At 43.9% G+C, this 23,353-nt stretch overlaps 1 protein-coding gene across 7 annotated transcripts in view; it reads right to left on the reverse strand.

The window, feature by feature from the left end:
• The window catches only part of rara (retinoic acid receptor alpha), a 541,920-nt gene that overhangs the window by 201,369 nt on the left and 317,198 nt on the right, over nucleotides 1–23,353 (reverse strand). The window contains exon 1 of one of the 7 annotated variants that reach the window (XM_033035048.1): nucleotides 5,455–5,474. The exons of the other annotated variants lie outside the window; for them this stretch is intronic. The gene's annotated coding sequence lies outside the window, so the exon portion shown is untranslated. Of the gene's footprint in view, nucleotides 1–5,454; nucleotides 5,475–23,353 lie in introns of those variants that run through there. 7 annotated transcript variants of the gene reach the window in all.

The raw sequence follows: 23,353 nt of genomic DNA on the forward strand, positions 1-23,353 counted from the left end.
TCAGTGTGATGGGACCAGGTTAGGTTGCTGCTGGTATGGAACCTGAAGGTGATGACCATGTCTACAGCAGCTCCTGTTGAGGTGAGAAGGATCGAGTTCACCTCTCTTCCATCACCCATTTGCTTAGGTCAACAACCAATTATTTTGTCTTGCTGGCGTTAAGAGACTAATAATAATAATAATAATAATAATAAATTTATTTATTTTTAATTTTATTTTATTTCGGGCGCCTTTCAAATCTCAAGGTCACCTTACAAAGATTAACAGAACAGAAAAAAACATATAGTCGGAGAAAAATAAATAATAAGGACATCATCAATACACAAATTAAAAATAGAAATCGCTCCAAAGACACAAAATCAAAAAATCAAACAAACACAATATGAAGAGAGAGCAGCGGCAGCTAAAGCCCGCCAGCGTCCACTCTCTCTTCCGACAGCCATCTTGGACACAGACTAACAAAGAAACTTACACAGAAAAAAAATCATCCCCCCACAATGGTTACCACTGTGGGGGAAGGCACAAAGTCCAGTCCCCAACCCCAGTTCTCCCAAAAGACAGGCCTGTTAAGGTCACCGCTGTTGCCTCTAGGTCGTTGTTCTGACACCTTGACCCAAGGTTCCTGATCTCTTTCCTGCATTCCATCTCATTGGTGTTGTTCATCCTGCCAACAACAGTGGTATCAGTGGCAAACTTAAAAATCAATATGTGACACACAGTCACATATTGTACAGGGAATAGAGCGAGGGACTCGACACACAAATGAGCGGAGCACCAGTGTTGAGGGTCAGTGTGGAGGAAATGTTATGTCCACTTCTAATCAATGGAGGCCAACCAGTCAGGTAGTCCAGGAGCCAGCTGCAAATGGAGATCACAAGGTCAAGATCCAGGAGTTTATTTGGTAAAATGTTGTTTAAGGTCGAGCTGCAATCAATGAATAGCATAGGGTGGCACGGTGGCAGAGTTGCTGCCTGACGGCACCAGAGACTCGGGTTCGATCCTGACTATGGGTGCTGTCTGTAGGGAGTTTGTACGTTCTCCCTGTGACCACGTAGGGTGTCTCCAGTTTCCTCCCACACTCCAAAGACGTACGGATTTGTAGGTTAATTGGCTTCAGTAAAATTGTAAATTGTCGCTAGTGGGTGCGCGCAGGAAAGTGCGAATGTGCGGAGATCGCTGGTCGGCACAGACTCGGTGGGCCAAAGGGCCTGTTTCCGCACTGCATCTCTAAACTCTAATCTTTAAACTAAGCTTCCTGACATAGGCGTTCTTATTGTCAAGGTGATCAAGAGCTGAATGTAGTGCGAAGAGATGGCATCTTCTGTAGATATATTTTTCCTCTACCCCAATTGCAAGCTGTCTAGATTGCCCAGGAGACTGGCATTGATGTAGTCATTACCAATCTTCCAAGCACTTCAATATTGTCAATGTTAGAGCTATTGACTGGAAGTCATTGAGACAGGTCACTTGACTTTTCTATGAGTGCGGTTTAAAAAAAATCCTTACAAATAAGCACGTTAATATAGATTTTCAAGAAGTAACTGCAGATGCTGGAAAATCGAAGGTAGACAAAAGTGCTGGAGAAACTCAGCGGGTGAGGCAGCATCTATGGATGCTGCCTCACCCGCTGAGTTTCTCCAGCACTTTTGTCTACGTTAATATAGATGTCTTTCCTTTCCCAACTCTCTGCTCCCTCATAATTGAATCCGTTTCTTCACTTTTTTTTATTGATCATCTTTGATCAGTCCTAGGACAGCATTCTTTCCTATGAATTGATTTAACAGTTCAGCAGGTCCTGCGTAAAATGGTTGCGAAGCTTCTTCCACTGAAAAAAATGAGCTGACATTATGGAACTATACAACTATTTTTTAGTTTAGTTTAGGGATATAGCGCGGAAACAGGCCCTTCGGCCCACCGGGTCCGCGCCGACCAGCGATGCCCGCACATTAACACTATCCTACACCCACTAGGGACAAACTTTTGAAGTAAAAACCATTGACGTCCTCAAATCAAACCATGTTGTTGAGGTAATTAGAATGCGGTCCAAATCAACAAAACGACTTTGTTGCCTAAAAACAGAATATCATTAGGAAATATTTAAATTCTATCTATTCAGTTAAGTATAAAAGAGATAATACTGAGCAAGCAAAAAAGGAAAAACACCACTGATATCGTCATCCTTGCACACTAACACTATCCTGCACACTAACACTATCCTGCACACAAGGGACAACTTACAATTTTACCAAAGCCAATTAACCTTCAAACCTGTACGTCTTTGGAGTGTGGGAGGAAACCGAAGATCTCGGAGAAAACACGCGCAGGTCACGGGGAGAACGTACAAACTCCGTACAGACAGCACCCGTAGTCAGGAATCGAACCCGGGTCTCTGACGCTGCAAGCGCTGTAAGGCAGCAACTCTACCGCTGCGCCACCGTGCCGCCCTAGTTATTGCTAGTTCAATTACTTGCCTATTACAACGGTCAAAACTCCATTTAGAATCCACAGATTAATACTAACACAGGTTAACTGCTTTAGACTATTACCTCACTGCCGTGCAGACCAAATATACTGTTGCCACATACACAACAAGACATGCTAGACATAATTGCTGGAGTAACTCAGTAGGTCAGGCAGCATCTCTGGAGAAAAGGAATAGGTGACGTTTGGGGTCGGAACCCTTCATTAGACTGAAAATACTCCAGCAATTTGTGTCTATCTTCGATGTAAATCAGCATCTGCAGTTCCTTCCTACGAGGAAAGTTTGTTACGGTACATAGCTGACGGGCCCAGGTCTTTATATTTTTATTGGAAAAATTACAAGCTAAGTAGGTAGCAGGGGAAAAAATGGTAAAGAAATCCAATTAAAATAGACTGAATCTGAAACTCAGGAAACTCCTTCTAAAAACGCAGTCTAGGTAAGAGTGAGTGAGGGGGCCAGGTTCCTGACATCGTCCAAATTAAAAACAGTTGCTCTCGTTGTTCATCAGATTCCAAGCGATCCTTCTCCATGCACACATACACAAGCACACGATCTTTTTGGCATCATTCCGACACTGCAATTCTTCTGCAAGCCTACAGACCAAGCAGCACAATCATATTCACAGAGGCAGCAATGTTACTCCCAATATCCTGTTACTTGATCATCACATCCTTGCCCTTTACTCTCCTCCCTTTCCCTGCCTGGTCACGGTGGTGCAGCGATAGAGTAGCTGCCTTACAGCATCAGAGACGCGGGTTCGATCCTGACGACGGGTGCTTGTCTGTACGGTCTCCCCGTGGCCTGCATGGGTTTTCTCCGGGATCTCCGGTTTCCACCCACATACTAAAGACGTATAGGTTTGTAGGTTAATTGGTTTGGTCTAATTGTAAATTGTCCCTAATGTTGTAGGATAGATAGCATTAGTGTACGGGGATCGCTGGTCGGCGCAGACTCGGTGGGCCGAAGGGCCTGTTTCCGTGCTGTATCACTAAACTGTTCTTCTGGGCTACTACCTCTCCTCCCTCTTTCCTCCCCTGCTGCTCCCCTCGCAGGATGTAGGTCTTTAGACTGAACCATCAGAAGAATCACAGCAAAGGAAATCCTATCAATGTCACGCAACTGAGAATGTCTTTAGTGTGGGAGTTAAACTGTTAAGGGCCTTTCCCACTTTTTTTGGCGACTGCCGGCATCATTGACTGACGTATCAGCTCACCGAAAAATATGCGGCGTGATGCGGCAGTGACACGGCGTGATGACGCATGACGCGCGGTGATCTTCCAAGTGTCGCAACATTTTTTTTGTCGCCGCTGGATTTTGAAATGTTCAAAATCTTTTGGCTACACTGATATGACGCCAGCAGTCGCCGAAAAAAATCGCCAAGTGGGACAAGCCCTTTAAAGGATTGAAACAACTACAAAATGTCATCGTTAATAACCGTAAGCTATAACAGTGCACGATACTAAAATGAAAACTTCACAGTGCACGGTTCTGTTTTCAATCTTTCTCTCATGAGGACGCTAACTTTGCATGACAACCAATATCCATACTTCCACAGGAAAGTATAAACCTATGAGGATTAAATGAACAAAGGTTCGGTCTGGACTTAGAAATTCCACAGTTGGCTAACTGAGAGCATCGGGCATCTACCTAGCCTTGGCTGAGCATGCAATGCCTTAAAGACAGGATAACATAAACAGGAATGATAGTAAACAGAATTCTAGAAGATAGCGTGGAGGTAAAGGCACGGACTGACCCGATGAGACATTCCGCAAAGCACAACCAACAGCAGTCATCACAAAGACAAACAAAATGCTGGGGTAACTCAGTGGGTCAGGCAGCTTCTCTCGAGAAAAGGAATAGGTGACGTTCCGGGTTGAGACCCATCTTCAGACTGAGAGTCAGGGGTAAAGTGAACGGTACTTAGGAAAACACACGTGGCTGTGGTAGCGAGTTTGGGTTAAAATGTGGCCGTGGAGCTGGAGAGCAGGAAGAATCATAGAGGGGGAGCAGCAAGAGAGGGTGTTGCAGAACTCTCGTGGGAGAGAGGAGCAGAACTTCTTCAAAGTAGGCATACCTTGAGGAGATTTTGCGGACAAAACGTGCAGGGAGGAACTGCAGATGCAGACAGACACAACAAGCTGGAGTAACTCAGCGGGTCAGGCAGCATCTCCGGAGAAAAGGAACGGGTGATGTTTCGGGTTGAGACCCTTCTTCAGACTGAGTCATCACAATTGAAATATTCACAAATAATATGAAGGAGCATTTGAGTAACCAGATGAGAACTTCGACTGACACTGGTGGATTGCATTCTCCAATGGGTTAAGGATTTGTGTCACAGAGGATATTGTTCCTGTAAAAAAAATGTTAAACTTTACTCCCACGCAATAATGAGCTGATCCATGAGGCGGTAAGCAGGGAGATGCAATGTGGCTTGTTTGAGGATATCTTTCCTCCTCCTCCTCCTCCCCTGGGGACGTCGGCTCCAGCTGCAGTCTGTTTCCATAGAACTGGGTGTTTTCTTGAACCTCGTCCAAGAATTTATTCTTCATGAGTGAACCTGGACAACAAACATCCCATCCCTGCAGGTGTACCTTCCCAGAGGGGGTTGCTGGCTGGATGGCAAGCAGGAAGCATTCTTCTCCCTGGCCCAAGAGTCAGTTGCAACTCACACCCCTATCCACCCCAGTCAGACAGAGTTAATTCCTGCTGATATACATTTCCATAGGTACTCAATGTCTCTGGCACTTCAGTTCGCACCAGCAGGAGATGTAATTATATTAAATTACCACGTTTCCGAGATACAGCCAACAATTCACTCCATACAAAGAGCTATAATATGAAATACGAGCACCTTCAGATTTAAAGCTTCTTTCCGTCAAATCCACGGGCACGTTACCTGTTACTATTAATAATACCAGACATGCCCCAACAGTTCAGGAATTATTTTTCAACAGGTTCTGGTGTGTACTTACTGCAACAAAAGAATCCACAACTTGAGCAGAAGGTATATTTGAAATCTTATTTGTGAGCGGCATAGCAGTTGTAGTCGTTCAAGGATGGAGGCTTCCATTTACAACAGCATGCAATCAATGTTCATTTCTCATGTGCCTGGACAGCTTGTGCGTGAAGCCAGGCAGATTCGGCGAGCTTTTAATTCTCTTTTTTCTTTTCCAAGAATCCCTCCTTGCGTGGAGGGGGGAAATCTTAAGAGCCAGACGCCGTGGTTAAACTGCTACCTGTCGCAGCAGGCAGCGGTGTATTTCAAGGCAATAAGCCAGAAATGTCCCACAGCGCACAGGAGATGATAAGAGCTCATTTTGAAACAAATATCGCTGCTAAACTGACTGAGGCAGGAGTTTCTAATTACATCCATTACCAGGATGCATGGATACCGAGGGACAGCTACGAGGAACGATGCACTAACACTGTATCAGCTCCGATAGATTTTATATCGCAGATTGAAAAATTGAACAGTGCGATCTGAATGGGATCTATGAACCTTTCTAACTCAAGTGGACACATTTTAGCTCAGCACAAGCTTTCCCCGGCCTCTCCCTCCAGCCAGGAAATTAAAATCCTTCCACCGTGTGTTCTGGATTAAATGCATTATTTCATTAGAACATCGTAGATCATTGTCATAGCTATTGTAAAGAAAAGAAATGCACATGCCAAAATCCCTTCATGTGTGCCAATATGATTCTTAATTCATCATCTGAAGCTGCTCCCAGCATTTCTACACCAGTTACAGATCTGCAGCCAACAATGCTTCCACTGCCTCCAGTCACAACACAAGTCTGGAAGTCAAAATCTTACAAACTAATTGCATCGCTGAGTAGTTTTAGTTTAAGTGAACATGGTTAGACATCCATCAATACTTCTTAACATTCACACACACACACACACACACACACATACACACACACACACACACACACACAAACACATATATACACACACACACACACACACACATATATATACACACACACACACACATATATATATATACACACACACATATATATATTTATATATACACACACAGACACACACACACACAGACACACACACACACACAGACACACACATATATATATACACACATACACAATATATCATTGCTATGCTGTACAGAATTCCACGCAGTTCTATAGAAAAACAAAACTAAAAGAGACAAAAGCCACACTCCTAGTGCTAAACTACACATTTTCTGAATTATCCTTCCGAAGAAACCAAAAATCAATAACTTCATGTTTCTGTTGATTAAAGGGGTTAAGTCCGAACCCTTAATCAAATGTGACCTTTTTGAGTGGAGGAAGAGATTCATCAAACCCATCTGTTACAACAACAAAGTGAATGAGACGTGACAAGCAGTGCAAAGTAACAGAGAAGATAAATGGCTCGGACTGAAGAGACAAGAGACAATTGTAACTACAGACTCCTTTCATTAAAAGGAAAATTCTTAACCTTCTGAAACTAAATCGCTATTGGCATGTCCTTGAGCTAGTTACTACAACTCCAGACACTAAAGTAAAATCCTAATTTGTGAATTATATGTTGACACCTGCAAATAACTCCTCACCCTTCGAGGATACCTCCACCAAAATTGAGCCGGGCAGGCATAACCAAAGAATACCACCAGTTAGAAACTTCACTAATCTGGAGCCATTTGTGGGCAAGCTATTCCTTTGTTGACAAAGTTCAAGTAAACCATTTATTTTGTTGATCCCGTTCCAATAAAATGCAAAAATCCTTCTGGAGGCTTCCTTCCCCACAGTGCTTCCATAGCAACTCGTAGACGGTAATTATTACATCCAGTGCAGACCACCCCTGCCGTCTCCCAATCACCGACCCTACCCCCACCGCCAACACCCCACCACGACCCTGCTAACAGCACCAGAGACCCGACAATCCCATCCATTATCTCATCTCAATGCTGGTACCAAATTGCTTTGCCTGCTAAGTCAAACATTTAACTGAACAATCACAAAATGCATTTTCAGCTAAAATCCCTTGTACAGCCAACTAGGAGCACTGGTGGATTCTTTGTTAATGGTCCTAAAACAGATCTCTGACTCAGATTTTTGTGTTGTATTTGTTTAGCTGTTTGTTTTTCGACATCTATTAATACAATAGAAGATCTTCCGCTCGACTATCCTTCATCTGTAAACAACCAAAATGTCAAATGTTCGCATTTAGGGTTTCCACCAGTAGCCACTGTGTTGTTGTGGATTGCCAGAGCCCGTGTATATGGGTAGAATCAAATGCTTCAAATATTTTATCCTGCATTCAGGGCTTTGTATTACCTACAAATGACATTTGGATGTATAAAAATATCATTCCCAAAGATCGATGAATGAATAACATGAATAAATCCGTATTTTCAATGTTGCTTAGGTCCAAAGAATTCAGACAGGGACCTTCTGCAGTAAAACCCTTACATCTTCATTGTGATCTATACCGCTGACGTTCCCTTGTCCATTGCCTGTGTTGATGTTACATCGTAATTGTCTCTTTTGTCCAGCGATACTCTGAAATGTCCACAGCTTTTTAAAATACATTTGCATTTAAGTGGATTTCAAAGCACCCGCACTCTGTACAAAGGGTTGATCCTAAACTTCCTGTGGGCTACCACTTGAGTTAAGAATGTTTAATTGTATCAAAAACAGAACAATGAAAATCCTACTTGCCCCAGTAACAGGTCTGCAAACACAGCACTCACAGATAACAGGACATATGTTTAAGGCAAGAGGCATAACCAATTAAATTTAATATTACACTGGGGGGCAACTTTTTCCAGAGGGTGGTGGGTTTATGGAACAAGCTGCCCGAGGGGGTAGTTGAGGCAGGTACTATAACAGCGTTTTAAAGACACTTGGACAGGTACGTACATGGATAGGAAAGGTTTTGAAGGATGTCTGCCAAATGCAGGCAAATGGAACATCATGGTCGGCATGGACATTTTGCTACGTTATAGAGTCACAGAGAGTCACAAACAAAAAACAAAATCAATAAATGAAAAGCCCCAATGTTAGTGCAAATCCTCATTCCCACTTCTATAAACACCTGCCTTTCCGTGGCTTCTTCCGCCACTATCAAGAGGAACAAATTAAACTTGAACAACGACAATGTATCAAAGTTAGATGCTGGAATTTGGTGGAAATTTGTGAAATTTCGGATAACAAGCTTATTTCATACTGGAGAATCAAAGCAGAGTTTGTATCCCTTCATCATCACCTCTCCCACAGCCAACAACGGACCATTATGGGCCCCAAGGTCATCGCTGCCGGCTCTGATTAGTTCTGTACCTCTAGTTCCCCTCTCTGCTGACTCTCAATCTGATGAAAGAGTTTTCACCCGAAACGTCAACTACTCCTTTCTCCAGAGTTGCTGCTGGACCTGCTGAGTTACTCCAGCATATTGTGTCTATTTCATACCTATACTTGGCCAGTTTCAAGCAAGCACACTAAACACAATTACCTCAGATAACCCTATTTACATTGCAATATAGGAATTATATACAAGAAAACAGGCAGCTAGTAATATATTACAGGCTTGGTAATAAATAACCTGGATAACCCAGTGTCTGGACTCTTCTCAGATGTCTTGGTTCACACGAATGAAACACGTAAATGGTTCAAAGTTGAGGTCTGTTATAGTCACATAATTCAAGCCGCAGTGATAAAAATATTATCTGATTGGCTTGAAGAGTTTACCTTTGTAACGTATAAATTCTGTACTTGGAAAAAACGTTATTATTTAATCTTACCCCCCTTGTGTATCGAGTAGGTTGCACAAAAGTCAGATCTATTAATGCCCATTCTTTTTCCTTGTAGTACAATACCCAGGGAATTCAGAATGGTCTCCTGAATTTGCCGCTTCCCATCCTTGCTCTATTGAAATCAAAAGTATTACCATTTTCCGGCAACTTCCATTTCCTAACACTTTCAATTTCGGGAAATCTCCCAAGATAGCTTCTTTCCTGCCGTTTAGTTTGAGTTTAGTTTCGAGATACAGCGCGGAAACAGGCCCTTCGGCCCACCGAGTCTGCACCGACCAGCGATCGCCGCACTTTAACACTATCACACACACACACACACACACACGCACGCACGCACGCACGCACGCACGCACGCACGCACGCACACACACACACACACACACACACACACACACACACACACACGCACACACACACGCACACGCACACACACAGGACAATTTACACTTATACCAAGCCAATTAACCTACAAACTCGTGCAGCTTTGTGGAGTGTGGGAGGAAACCGAAGATCTCGGAGAAAACCCACGCAGTCGCAGGAAGAACATACATACAACGGACAGACTAGCACCCGGAGTCGGGATCGAACCCTGGTCTCTGGCGCTGTAAGGCAGTAACTCTACCGCTGCGCCACCATGCTGCTATCGTCAGACAACTGAACGGACCTCTCACATATTGAAAATGTAGTCTCTCTCTCTCAATCGACCTTGTTGCAGTCCTTTTTTTAATCTACATTTCCTCTGTAGTCGTAAACACTACATTCTGCAATCTGTTTCCTTTTTCTTTCTGCACTAACTGGTGTACTCATAGATGGTTAGATTGTACTCTTGCATTTTGTTTGATTTACCGGTATAGCACACTACACAACACTTCTCACTGCAACTCAGTACACAGGATTACAGTACATCAATACTACTACCAGCAGTGCTTCAAAGGCCTTTCTTGCCTCCACAACACCATCCCACCACAAAGCCAAAACGCTACTTTGAAATAGAAACCCTTAAAATAAAGTTGCCACCTTCCCCTCAACTAACAATGAATCATTTTACATTTCTTCATCAACTGCTTTGATCTGTCGTTTTCACACCTTACTCTTCCATATCTCTGGACTCCAAGGGTCTCGGCCCAAAACGTCTCCCATTCCTTCTCTCCAGAGATGCTGCTCGTGCCGCTGAGTTATTCCAGCATTTTGTGTCTTTCCTAAAATAAAGGCCCACCGGCTATTTAAAATGAAAGACTCATTGACACCAAAGCGATGGCCACCCACCAAAACACCAAGTGGTCAGGTTTCAGGAGGGTTGGGTTTTAATTTGAAACTTAAAAAAATGTTAACCTTCCATCTGATCCAGGTTTCATCCGAACAGAATATTAAATATTTTCAGCAGAGTATGCTGCAAAAGTCTTACTTTTACCCAGAGTATGGGGAATTGGGAACCAGAGGACACAGGTTTAAAGTGAGGGGAAAAGATTTGATAGGAACCTGAGGGGCAACTTTTCTTACACAAAGGGTGGTGGATATATGGAACAAGCTGCCGGAGGTGCTGGAAGAAGCGGGTACTATCACAAAGTTTAAGAAACATTTAGATAGGTACATGGATAGGACAGGTCTAGAAGTAATATGGGCCAAATGCAGGCAGGTGAGACTAGTGCGGTTGGGACATGTTGTTTGGTGTGGGCAAGTTGGGCCGAAGGGCCTAGTTCCACACTGTGTGACTCTGTGATCAGTCGCACAGATAATGATCCTTTTGATGAGATAGGTCGCCGAACATTCACTTTACTTAATACAGAGGAAATGAATCATTGCTATTACATATCTTTACTTGGAAAAGCAGCACTGACGTATAACGTGAGTTGCTCAACTATCGAGCAGTCTGCCAATCCAAAGTCTGTTATGGTAGATTATTAAATGTTGCAGGCTCAATGATAATTCAGTAGCCGTGAAATAATTTAATTGTTGTGAATACCTGCGGGGTACGAGACGCGATCTCCTCGTGATAGATTGGCACGGTCAGTGAAAGGAGAGGTTGCGGAGGTGGGTGCTTGCAAGCAGGAGGTGGAAATATATGATCGAGGGTGTGAAGCAAGAGAGATAAGCTTTTACACAATGTGAAACATTAGATAGGCAGAAAACAGGAAATACTCAGCATCCCCCAAGAAATAAGACTATTTGGTGTTGGTCACAAATGAGTTCCTAGAAACCATCTTGGTCAACCACAGGTGTTATATTCAAATTTATTTTTAAACAATGCTGCAATATTTATTTAAATCAGTAATATGAAGACTAGACTGTATGCTCTTCCATGCCTCTGGTTCATTCTTGTGCAATAGCAACAAAATATTGCCAAACAAGCTGGCATTCCTAATCTCCTTTCCATTCCCAAGTCGACCTTTCTGTCCTGGGTGTCCTCCATTGCCAGAGTGAGGCCACGCGCAAATTGGAGGAACAGCACCTCATATTACGCTTGGGCATCTTACAACCCAGCGGTCCGTTTAAACCACCCGAAACGTCACCAATTCCTTCTCATTAGGTCATAAGGAACAGGAATAGAATTTGGCCATTTGGCCCCATTAAGTCTACTCCGCCATTCAATCATGGCTGATCTATCTCTCCCTCCTAACCCCATTCATCTGCCTTTTGCTCCCTCTGACACTTCACTTCTCTCCAGAGATGCTGCCTGTCCGCTGAGTTACTCCATTATTTTGTCTATCATGTACGATCGTTGAAATCTCTAAATCTATGTAACTTCTACTATCACCCCCCTCCCCCCGCCCCTCCTGCTCCGTTCCTCCATCTCAGTCGTTTAACCAGTTCCCCAGTTCACCACACTGTATCTCACTTGAGATCACACCTTTCCTCGTCTCTCATTAATTACACGTTGCCCTTGGCAGGTCCAGGTTTTTTGTTTATATAGCTGCGGGGTTGCATTTCCGCCTTGCCAACGGTTCAGATTGCGAACAGTTCTCCACAACGGAACGCTGGCATAACCTCTACAGACTAATGGGCCTGTCCCACCAGCATGCGACTGCATGCGGCGAGCGCGACCTAACGTGGTCGTTTGAGCCGTATGGCCTCAGGGGGCCGGTCCCACTTCGATCGCCGGAGCCGTATGGAGTTGTGCGGGGCTGGTCCCGACATCGCGCGGGCTCCGAAAAACTGACACTGTCCAAAAATTTGGCGCGGCAACGGCCTGTCGGCCCGCAGCCGCATTGAGGCCGTACGCAGCGCATCGACGTCGTACGCAGCGCCTCGACACCGTACGCAGAGCGCGTGGTGTTGCGCGATGACGTCACCACCCGACGTGCCGTTGCGTGATGACGTAACCGCCCGACGCCGTGCGACGTCCAAATTCAGTTGCCCGCCTTCTGCCCAGCTGATAGGTGAGTATGATGTCGGGACCAGCCGCGCAAAACTCCAGACGGCTCCGCGGTTGGAAATGGGACCGTACACCTCAAGGTGTGGGACCGTACACGCGAGGCCGTACGCCTCAAGCCACCACATTTGGTCGCGCTAGACGCATGCAATCGCATGCTGGTGGGACAGGCCCTTAAGGCATCCAACTTTACAAGCAGACAGTTTACAAAACTAATTGCGCGCTAATCCGCACACTGCTACAATGACAAGGCAGACAAAAATAGTCCACCCAGGGTCTAACTGTTGCCACCGGCTTTTAGATGGCATCAATGTCCTATAAATGACTACATTTTCTGCTTTTACTCCATTCTATATTTCTCATGATAAATGTTTTGGATTCATCAATGAGAAAGCCCTGGAAGAGAGGACGATAATTATCAGCTTTACAGTCCTGAAAACAGTCACTCTCTCAGTTTGTGTGAGAACGAACTGCGGATGCTGGATAGAATCAAAAGTAGACACAAAATGTTGGGGTAAATCAGCGGGTGAGGCAGCATCTATGGAGAGAAGGAATGGGTGACGCTTCGGGTCGAGAGTCACCCATTCCTTCTCTCCATAGATGATGCCTCACCTGCTGAGTTATTAAGCCCCTGTCCCACTTAGGAGACCTAAACAACAACCTCTGGTGACCTTGTCCGCCACCCAAAAAAAAAATCAAGGTCGAGGTGACCTGCAACCTCCTACCACCTCCCACGCATATGTTGAAAACCTTCCTAGACTATGAAGAAAACCGGCTTCAACTAGACCTGCGACTAAAAAATGATCGATTTAAAAAACGGCAACCTATTTTTAGTCGAGGCCGGTTTTAATCATGATGAAAAAATAGCAGCAACCTAGATGAAGCCTCGACCACGCGGAAACCACTTTCGACCATTAGGGAGAGTGGCCAAAACCTCCGGTGACCTCATGGTGGGTGGCGGGCAAGGTCACCAGAGGTTGCTGTTTAGGTCCCTCCTAAGTGGGACAGGGGCTTTACTCCAGCATTTTGTGTCCACCTTAACTCTCTCAGTTGTTTTTTTGATGAAAAATCCATTCACAAGGAAGCCCTTCAGCTGATCGCTGACTTTGGATTTGTGCTTACACGTACGATTGGTCTATTATGCGTGTTGTTGATAATGAACGCTCCATTTATTCACCTCGGCGGAGATGGCAAAAATGCAACTCTAAAGCAAGTAAATTTATTGCCATCAAGTATAACTCGATGCAACTTGGAACTGAAGAAATCTGAATATTTTCATAATTTGAATCAGGAGCCAATTTTTCTTTAAACACGGTAGTTTTCACTATTTGCATGAAAGTTGTAAAAAACCGAAATAAATCTGAACCAATGACTCGGCTCATTCTGCCGAAACGCTCTACTAACTTCATTAAAACTTGGCACATTTCATTTTCACCTAATGTTGGCTGACGGGCTAAAATGATGCGTTCAAGACTGTCTATGCCTGAGCTTGTCAAAGAATAAGCTTCCTGCTTAAGTGTTTTGCAGTACAACAGCTGAAATATTCTAACTAGCAACTCTGATCTTATAGAAAGACACTTCCTTTATCTACCATTGTTCAACCACATCAAAGAAACATTCTGACTTTCAATGTTTAAGAAAGAACTGCAGATGCTGGAAAAATCGAAGGTAGACAAAAATGCTGGAGAAACTCAGCGGGTCTCTTTCAATGATCAGTCCAATGCTTAAACATGGGGAAGAACTCTACTATATATTTAGATATATTTTTAATTCCTTCCATCCAGAGATGCTGCCTGTCCCGTTGAGTTACTCCAGCAATGTGTCTATCTTCGTTGTAAACCAGCACCTGCAGTTCCTTCCCACACATTCCAATACATCTCACTCAAAGATAACACTGTTGACACTACAATAATCCCTCAGCTACGCAACGCAGTGTTAGCATCGATGATATGTTCAAATGTCTTGAATGAGGCACAAGCACAATATTTGGACTGGCAGGGAGGTGGTCGACTTCAGTGCTAACTGGGATACTTCATGATCTTTGAGCCCACATGGGCTTCCTTTACATTAAACCGTCAACTTACACACCATGGAAATCACTCCAAAGACCCATCCTTAGCTTATTCATGGAAACTTTCAACAAGAGCTGTTGGCTGTAAAATGTAAGCCTTGGAACTTGGTAATGGTCCTGACTCAAAACATCACCTATTCATTTCCTTCCACAGATTTTGCCTGGCCTGCTGAGGTCCTCTGGCACTTAGTTTTTTTGAGTCTGATTATTGCTGGTACAGGGTAGTTGTTCTAAACTTGATGACCTAAATTCATTAGGCATGGCGGTGCTTTCAGTGCCGCCCAGTCTGAAGTAAACCCATTTCATTAAAGATTAAGCTGCAGGCACTGCAATGTAAAAAGGTCACCAATTTCCTGCCAACTGGTTTATTTCTGTGCACCTTACCTCATTATAAACCAGCGCTGCTCATGCAGGTCAGTGTGTGATAATGTACCCTCATCTTCTGCCAAAGCACTATCAGTTTTGTGCAAAACTGCTTTATTCATAAGTTATCTCTGCCTTCAGGAACCAAAAGCTGTGGTATCGCTAAAGTTGCAGACTGTACTGTGAGCTCATGAACAAATAAATGTTAATCGGAAATTCATTTATTTTTATCGGAGACGGGGTAAATATTTCTGCCATGAGCCAAAGATGGCCGACAAGGTGGTGTACATACTACGCTGTTACTAGTCTTGACAGTGGATACTTGCAATTTTCCCTTAACATAAAAACGCCCTAATCACATCACTAATTGCACAACTTTTTAAGACTAGGGATACATATTGAGACAAATACTGAGTGCGATGGAACCTTAACTTAGCGAAAGGCGCACTTTGATCCACATGGACTTCTTGGCCTTCCCGTGCATCACGTCTACAAATGAATGCTGCTATAAAGAATTATTCAGGGATTGTAAAATTAGGTGGAAGTAAAAGCCATTCATTCAAAACAAGAACCCGTCTTCAGATTATCTATTCGAATGTACATTGAAAGCAGTAATCAGTTTGAAAATGAGAGGACAGCTTTGCACACAATCTGTCCACTCAAATGGCCATGACTTGTTCAGTGTAGCTTTTAACTACCTGCTGTTATCTTTGATCTTAAGAGTATAAAAACGTGATGTAGTTCGAGTTTGGAAGAGTTCGACCAAGAAGGTCTCCAAGAGAACGTCTGTTTCTTTTGACAAACCATCTGAAGAAGGGTTTCGGCCCGAAACGTTGCCTATTTACTTCGCTCCATAGATGCTGCTGCACCCGCTGAATTTCTCCAGCATTTTTGTGTACCTTCGATTTTCCAGCATCTGCAGTTCCTTCTTAAACATTAAGAACTTTTGACAACCATCTTCAATCGGACTTGCACTATACTTTATTCTCTTTATCCTGTATCCGTACACTGTGGACGGCTCGATCGCAATCGTGTATAGTCCTTCCACTGACTGGATAGCACGCAACAAAAAGCTTTCACGGAACCTCGGTACGCGTGACAATAAACAAAACCAATTTCAGTCTCCGAGAGATTGAGTTCAAAAGTCACAAGAGCGGCCAGCCGGCAGTATTCAAGGCTCAGGAGTCGGTATTAAGGGACACACAGAAGCTTGGTGCAGTTACCTCTCAGGCTCTCGAGGAAAATACCATGGTGTCTTGTCCAGCCACCACTAGACACTGAGCGACTGGACTAACATGTAAACAGCCTCTCAAACATTTCCCCGTTGCAACATCTGAGGATGACACATTGGTGAGGTTGCCACATTGTTGGTTAATAGATTGAATTGCTTGGCACAGTGAATGAAAATAATGCCATGTCCCAACTGTATTGGTCCATATGGGATGGCACAGCAGTAGTGTTGCTGCCTTACAGCGCCAGAGACCCGGGATCGATCCTCACTACAGGTGCTGTCTGTACGGAGTTTGCACATTCTCCCTGCGATCCGTGGGCTTTCTCCGGGAGCTCCAGTTTCCTTCCGTACTCCGAAGACGTTCAGGTTTGTAGGCTTCGGTAAAAATTTAAAATGTCCCTAGTGTTTATGATAGTGCTCGTGTCCAGGGCGATCGCTGGTCGGCGTGGACCCAGTGGGCCAAGGGGCCTGTTTCCGCGCTGTATCTCTATAGCCATATTTAATAAATAAAGTATAATTTTGGAAAAAAAGTCTGAAGAAGGATCCCAACTTGAAATCATACCCATCCGTTTCTCCCGAGATGCTGCCTAACCCGCTGAGTTATTCCAGCACTTTGTGTGTATCTTTGGTATAAACCAGCATCTGCAGTTCCTTGTTTCTCCAACAAGATCTTGTTGAAAGGTGTGCGTTGATGAGGAGGTTGAATGGCAAATTCTCGCTCCGATAACTTCCAATGACGTTCACGTTGTCTTATACAGTGCCTTCAGATTTACCTGAGATCGTAGATAGGAATCCCGAAAAATGTCTTACCCAAAAAGATACAATGCATATTAAAAATCCTTCTCAATAAAATGCTTGGAAAATCATCTTTTGTTTCACTGCAGATGGGGGTGGGGACACAAGGGTAAACCATGAGAGCAATCTACAATTTCCTTCATCATATTATTGTGCGTTTGGGCAAGATTATTATCATTTTTGAAGAACTGATTCACTTGAATCTAAACAATGCTGATCCAAGCGATCAGTGACATCTTCCTTTATATAGCACCCTTAGCAATGAGCTAAATAGCAAGTCGAAAGCAGCGCAAATATTTCTCTTATTACAAACGTCCCCGCAGGATACTACGACTACCCATTGCATTAAAGACAAATCATTCATAAAGTGTCCAGATGTAAATGTAGAAATACTTCCCAACTGAAAAATTATGCCACTGCATCATTATTTCAGTAACTGCCTAAAGCCATGCAGTTATAATAATATCTCCCGTAGTTGTCAACTGTGTGTGTGTGTGTGTGTGTGTGTGTGTGTGTGTGTGTGTGTGTGTGTGTGTGTGTGTGTGTGTGCGCGTGCGTGTGTGCGCGCGCGTGTGTGTGTGTGTGTGTGTGGTTACATTGTTACATATTCAACCCAGCCAGGAAAAGCGCATTCAGCGTTGAGATTTTTTTAATTGCATATTACACTTCATTTATCTGGCTTCCACTCTTGCAACCGGCTGCTTGCTCATTACTGCTTGTTATGTACAGAGGTATATTGCCTATATGATTTTCCCCTCTCGAGTCTGGAGTATGTCATCCATCTGATAAGACATCTTGGCAAGGCGTACCCTGGAGCTAGTTGACTCGATCACAGAATATTGCAAATCCAGCCTTGCTTTTTAAAGACTTCCAAATGTGCTTTCTTTATACCTCCCTCCATCATTGTCAGTTTTCAAATACAGCAGCATAATGAAACTCCTCAGCCTGCAGCCCCGAGCCCTGTTTACATGCTAAGGTTTAATTTGGGACGGAAGCTGGATTAACCTCTTCCCGTCTTTGAGATCACCCAAGATCTAAAAGATATCTTAAAGATAGCGGAGTCAGGGGATGTGGTGAGAAGGCAGGAACGGGGTACTGAATGTGGATGATCAACCATGATCACAGTGAATGGCGGTGCTGGCTCAAAGGGTTGAATGGCCTACTCCTGCACCTCAGATGCTCATTTGCAGACTGTTTCACAGTTCCAATATCTACAATGTTTATTGGCCCAGTTTTGTAGAGCACAGAGCAACTTCTCACCACACAATTGTGGTCAAATGAACAGGGGGAAATCTGAGCATTAAATTATACATGAAACTGTATACTAATTTGAAGTTCATAATGTAGGACATTAGTGTTATCTTAATGCTATTTTTATAATTCCAACCTGCACTGCAAAATCAAACTACCAACAGTAGGCCCAGTGATTTGTGATTCCCCCCGACATTCACCACAGGTTTTCTGAAATGGGACGCATAATCGTATGAATGAGTAACAGGATGAAGCCACTCATCTCCTCAAGTCTGTTCCACCATTTAGTCAGATCATGCATCATCTGACTGCAACCAAATCACTGCATCCCCATTTATCCACAATGATCCCCTTTGCTTAACCAAGAACCGATCAACCTCTCTCTTAAGATCCTGCTTCCATCTCCCTTTAGGAAAATAGTTCCAAAGACCCGTGGCCCTCTGAGAGAAAAGTAACAAGGGAAGAATTAACCGGAAGTAGATGGATTCCAAAGTGGGTCCCAATCTGCCAGGTACTGCTGTATAGGAAGGAACGACTGATGCTGGTTTACAGCGAAGATGGACACAATATGCTGGAGTAACTCAGCGGGTCAGGCAGCATCTCTGGAGAAAAGGAATAGGGGATGTTTCTGGGCGAGACCCTTCTTCAGAGCCGAACGTCATCTATTCCTTCTCGCGTGAACCGCTGAGTTACTCTGGCATTTTGTGTCTATCTTTGGTGCAAACCAGCATCTGCAATTCCTTTCTACACAATGCTGAGTGAATATTGCACGCTGTGTGATGGATGCATGCGCACACTAACTTTTGTGACCACTAGCACATCACACACAAAGGAATCCAAGCAAATTTCGGCCGTTGATTTTCTAAGGCTTAAAATATGGCCCTCGGCGCAAAAAAAAGAAAATTGTGCTTGGTCGAAACATACACTGTTTTTTTTTCTTTTATTGCCCCCAATGGGCCTTCAGTCCCAACTGGAGAACATTACCAAATCCCCCCTTCGTAGAATCCAAGACAGTTTGGGACTCTATAGAGTTTTCAGCTCCTTTACATTGATCATGATTTTGACTGATTACAATTGACATTGAAAATACTTCCCCAGGGATCATTGTAGCGTGGAATTCCTCCCGCCTCGACATTAATTTCAGGCTGACACAGGAGATCTGCGGTATTCAGCAACACAGATGTAATCAAACAGGCTGGGCCGAGTTAGTCAATTCTGCAAAACAGTTTACTGAGCACGAAATAAATATCAGGACCACGGAGGCTGAAAGAATGCAACATCTAGAATTATTGTAGATTCCCTTAAAGTAGGAAATATTTACGCTAAGGGTAATTAGACTCCACAAATAAAATTATTTTCTAAAGGCCAGAGTAGTGGTCAGCAGTGATCAAGACTAGGCACCATTCGCCAAACATGCCACTGTTGTTCTCAATCGCTTTAGAGCTGTGGTCCATGTTCTTGAAGTTACTGCAGCAAAGCCATTGAGAATTGTTTCAGCTGATACGCCAGGTTGTTAAATACAACGCATCAGCAGTATTGTTTATAGACACGAAATGCTGGAGTAACTCAGGCAGTATCTCTAGAGAGAAGGAATGGGTGACGTTTAGGGTCGAGACCCTGCTTCAGACTGAAGTCTGTCCCGCTGAGTAAATCCAGCATTTTTTGTCTATCTTCGGTTTAAACCAGCATCTGCAGTTCCTTCCCCCAGCAGTATTGTTTAGTTAAGTTAATTGTCACGTGTACCGAGGTACAGTAAAAAGCTTTTGTTGCGTGCTAACCAGTCAGCGGAAAGACGACATGATTACAATTGAGCAATCCACAGTGTACAGATGCATATTAAAGGGAGCAATATTGTACTGGGATCTAGCATTACATGCTAGGATGGCATAATGGCCATTGGGCTGGTACAGCAGCAGAGACCTGGGTTCGATCCTGACGACAGTCAAAAGTGCTGGAGAAACTCAGCGGCTGCAGCAGCATCTATGGAGTGATGGAAATAGGCAACGTTTCTAGTCGAAACCCTTCTTCAGACTCTTCGATCCTGACCTCGGGTGCTGACTGTGCGGAATCAGCACCGTGGGTTTATACCGGTTTCTCCGCTTTCCCACTACACCCCAAAGACATGCGGGTCTGTAGGTTAACTGGTCTCTGTAAATTCTCCCGAATAAGAAAGTAGAATATAGAATTTGTGCAAACGGGTGCTCAATGGTAGGCGTGGACTCGACGGGCTGAAGGGCCCGTTTCCATGCTGGAGCTTTAAAATTAAAATCTAAATACTGAACTAAATGCACATCAACTGCTTAACATTGACAAGAGATAATTCCATTGCTGAACTCCACAACATAGATTGTCAGATGTTGCATTTGCAATGAAGGCAAAACTGTCAGTGCCCACCGTTGTGAAACTGACTGCAGCTACTGGGCTCTACTAAGTTACTTCTGCCCTTGATGCTGAAGTTCTTGTTAATTCATTGATTTCAGAAAGGGTTCCATCTGCAAGCATTTCAACAGCCCACCCAGGGAAAAGCTCCTACCAACATCTGGTCTTCTATATTAGAGTACCCCAGTGTAGGTTTGAGAAGCTGTGGTCAGCTTTACCATGGTGAGTGCCCACAGTTTTGCCTTCATTATAAATCCTAAATCAAAGACAATCTGTGGAGGGTGGGAAGCGGGGGAGGTGGTCATCAAAGGAAGTATCTCTAAAGATAGACACAAAACGCTGGAGTAGCTCAGCAGGACAGGCAGTTTCTCCGGAGAGAAGGAATGGGTGACGTTTTGGGTCGAGACCCTTCCTCAGACACATTTAATGCTCGGCCCTAGCACAGTATTGCTATTGGGCTGGCACCTCAGCCGAACCAATTGTCGAAAACACCTTGAAGGCACGTGGTTAGAATCACAGATCTGCTGATTCCAGGCAAACGGGGCAATTTCCAAGCAGTTATTTTCGCCGAGAATATGCTCAGAGCCTTAATCTTCTTGGATAGACACCAGATTCCTTCCTCTATTATTGACAAACGGAAAGCACCATTTATCACCGCTCGCATTATTCTCCGAAGCAATGCCCGAGGTGAAGGCAGCAGGTGGGAGGGCGCCCGTTGTCCAGACAATCCTGACATTTAACTTATTAAGAAAGAAAAATTGATTTTATAAATCTGTGATAATATCTATGAATAAATCATGGTTATATTGACTGACACACATAAAACAAAATCACAGTGTGGTTCCCAAAACAGCTGAAGCCCCTAAATACTTAAGGAGGATTGGTTTCCCTATGTGACTTCAACTGCGGGTATAATTATTTCCCGATAGTTTCAGTGAGGGAACGCCGCGATTATTACTGATTACATTTAAAACTGGGAAACTGCTTCTTTAAAATTAAATAAAACAAAAATCTGCTTTGCTCTTTCCAATTCCTTTCTTCTTTTTAAAGTGAGGTCAGCTACGGAACCCGAAAGATCACCTTGACTGAAATCAGCTACTCTTTCGTACACAAGGGATTGGGCCTGGGAGACTGAAGAATCCAAAACGTCACCCATTCCTTCTCTCCAGAGATGCTGCCTGTCCCGCTGAGTTACTCCAGCATTTTCTGTCCATCTTCGGTTTAAACCAGCGTCTGCAGTTCCTTCCTACACAGTTTATAATTTATGTTGCCTAAGACAGGTGACGGATTTTATTTAAACTAAATTTTCCGTCCACTGTTTATCTTCCAAGATGCTGCCAAATTCAGAAAAAAAACCTCCTGGGTACCCAAGCTAAACCAGCCTCTATTTGTCAAGCAAATACAATTCAGGGCAGGCTTCACAAAGCTGCTAAAAAAAAAGCCCCAGCACTAGTATTGGGGGCTGTGACTGACTTCAAAAAGCCAAATGAGCAAGAAGAAAATTCACAGGGTGTCAAGGGTTATGGGGAGAAGGCAGGAGAATAGGGCTGAGAGGGAAAGGTAGATCAGCCATGATTGCATGGCAAGGTGGACCCGATGGGCCGAATGGCCTAATTCTGCTCCCATGACTCCTGAACCTCTCCCTACTGCATTTTAATAACAAACAAATCTTCTAGAAACATGTATCCATGAATTCCGAGCAAAGCAGTATTGGACACTCTCTACCAATGCTTATAGGGACAGCACATTACAACAACAAAAATGTAAACGAATAATGTGTCCATAACACCAAATTGCCCAAATACTCTTGGGGCATTGAAAAAAGTAACTGAATGCTTCTATATCGTGCCTCTGCAGCAGTTGAATTTTTGAAACTTGCCGAGGGCAAAAAATGCTGAGAAGTAAACAAATCCATGAAATTCAACCCACTTTTAAATTGTCCATCAGACAGAAGGGAGATGATTGAAGATTGACTTCAGATCACTATCTGAGGTGCTAATCTAAACTGGGTACAAGTACAGCAATTACTGATAGTTGTCTATGCAGAGCATGCACGATGTTATTTAACAAGAAAGAGTAGCATCAGCCAGGAATGTCCCCCCCCTCCTGATCACTATCGTTTGGCCACAATCGCGCTGGTTGAGAAAGTCAGAAAAAGACCAGATGTTGCTTGGATCGGAAATATGCTTCCCCAATCCAAAGAATTTCCACCTGCATATAGTACCCTGGAGGGCTGTTCAGAAGTAGCTCCTTCGTAAGGGGTGGCATGGTGGCGCAGCGGTAGAGTTGCTGCCTTACAGCGTCAGAGGCCCGGGTTCGATCCTGACCACGGGTGCTGCCTATATGGAGTTTGTACATTCTCCCTGTGACCGCGTGGGTTTTCTCCGGGTGCTACCTCCCATGCTTAGAGTATTTCCTCCCACACTCTAAAGACGTACAGGTTTGTAGGTTCATTGGCTTTGAAAAAAATGTAAATTGCCCCTAGTGTGTAGGATAGTGCTAGTGTATGGGGTGATTGCTGGATGTCATGGACTCAGTGGGCCGAAATGTCTGCTTCTGCGCTGAATCTTTAAAACTAAATCTAAGACTAAATGTCACAAAATAAAGCAGGGAAATCTTCTTCCTGATAC

The sequence above is a fragment of the Amblyraja radiata genome, chromosome 16 (assembly GCF_010909765.2).
Source record: "Amblyraja radiata isolate CabotCenter1 chromosome 16, sAmbRad1.1.pri, whole genome shotgun sequence".
Classification (NCBI taxonomy): domain Eukaryota; kingdom Metazoa; phylum Chordata; class Chondrichthyes; order Rajiformes; family Rajidae; genus Amblyraja; species Amblyraja radiata.